The following is a 2,276-nucleotide window of genomic DNA, read 5'->3' as shown; positions in this document are numbered from 1 at the left end:
TTGGGGGCCCCCATCAACAGAAAGCAGGAGTGTGAGGACTTCAGGACACAAAGGCAGCCCCTGTTGATAGACAGCAGGAGCACGGGGCACCGTTGGGCAGGTGGCCTGCCATTGCTTCAGACATATCGTCAACATGGGGTGGTCTGCCATAGCCACCACCTTAGCCACTACTGCCACAAGAGTGGCCAGCCACCACTGCCACTGTGGAGGCAGCCTGCCAACCACTAAACTGCATTGACACAAGGAGGGTCATCAATAGAGCCTGGGGAAATAGGTGAGCAAGCATAGACCCACAACCCAGTGACCCAACCCACAGAGGCAATTACACTGCCTCACCATGGTAGCATACCTGGGGTTGGGAAGCACGTGTGCAGCCCACAAGACTGCCTTGACTCACAGAGAGACATGTGCAGAACCCCCAGAGAGAGCAGAAACCCACAACAACCAAATAAGGTAGGGAAGAAAATTCCCAACTGCCACCAACCCATCCCCCAACCAAATCCAATAGTACATCAAAAAGATTATACATCATGATTGAGGATGGTTCAACATATGCAAGTCAATAAATGTGATACACCACGTAAACAAAATCAAGTACAAAAAAGATATGATTATCTCAACAGACACAGAAAAAGCATTTGACAAAATTCAATATTCCTGTGTGATAAAGACCCTCGGCAAATTAAGCATAGAAGGAAATTATCTCAATGCATTAAAAGCCATATATGACAAACCTATTGCCAGTATTGTCCTGAATGGGGAAAAGCTGAAAGCTTTTCCTTTAAGTACAGGAACAAAACAAGGACAATCACTCTCACCACTCCCATTCAACATAGTGTTGGAAGTACTAGCCAGAGCAATCAGGCAAGAGAAAGAAATCAAGGACACCCAGACTGGAAAATACGAAGTCAAACCGTTCCTGTTTGCAGATCACATGATCCTAAATAGAGAAAAACCTAAAGACTCTACCAAAATACTCTTAGACCTGATAAATGATTCAGTAAAGTTGCAGGATACAAAATCAACAAATAAAAAATCAACAGTGTTTTTATACTCCAGTAGTGAACTAGCAGAAAAGGAAATGAAGAAACCACGCCCACTTACAATAGTCACACACAGACACACAGACACACACACAGACAGATAGGCACACACACACACACACACACACCACCACCACCACCACCACCACCACCACCACAAATACCTAGGAATAAATTTAACCAAGGAGGTGAAAGATCTCTACAGTGTGAACCGCAAGTCACTGCTGAAACGAATTAAAGAGGACACTAAAAGAAGGAAAGACATTCCATGCTCTTAACTAGAAGAATTAACACTGTGAAAAATGCCCATATTACCCAAAGCAATTTATTGATTCAATGCAATTCCCATCAAAATGCCAATGACATTCTTCACAGAAATAGAAAAAACAATCCTAACATTCATATGTAACAACAAAAGACCCTGAATAGCCAAAGCAATCCTGAGCAAAATGATAAATAAATACATAAATAAATAAATAAAGCTGGAGGCATTACACTACCTGGTTTCAAATTATACTACAAAGCTGTAGAAACCAAAACAGCATGTACTGGCATTAAAACAGACATTCCGACCAATGGAACAGGATAGAGAATGTAGAAATCAACCTGCGTACTTACAGCCAATTGATCTTTGACAAAGGCAACAGGAACACACACTGGGGAAAAGACTGCCACTTCAATAAACGGTGCTGGCAAAACTGGTCATCCACATGCTGAAGAATGAAATTAGAACCATACCTCTTGCCACATACCAAAATCAACTCAAAATGGATTAAAGACTTAAATATAAGACCCGAACTATAACACACCTAGAAGAAAATATAGGGGAAACACTTCAGGAAGTGGGATTGAGCAAACACTTTATGAATAAGACCCCAAAAGCACAGGCAACAAAAGAAAAAATAAACAAATGGGATTATATCAAGCTAAAACACTTCTGTACAGTAAAGGAAACAAACAACAGAGAGAAAAGATAACCTATAGAATGGGAGAAAATATTTGCAAACTATGCATCTCACAAGGGATTAGTATCAAGACTATAAGGAACTAAAACAACTACACAATAAAAAAAGCAAGTAACCCGATTTAAAAGTGGGCAAAGGAGCTTAATGGACATTTCTCAAAGGAAGATATATAAACGACCAACAGACACATGAAAAAATGCTCAACATCACTAAGCGTCAAGGAAATGCAAATCAAAACCCCACTGAGATATCATCTCACCCCAGTTAG

The sequence above is a fragment of the Galeopterus variegatus genome, unplaced genomic scaffold (assembly GCF_000696425.1).
Source record: "Galeopterus variegatus unplaced genomic scaffold, G_variegatus-3.0.2 Scaffold1991, whole genome shotgun sequence".
In the NCBI taxonomy this organism is placed as follows: Eukaryota; Metazoa; Chordata; class Mammalia; order Dermoptera; family Cynocephalidae; genus Galeopterus; species Galeopterus variegatus.
This window is presented reverse-complemented; position numbering follows the sequence as displayed.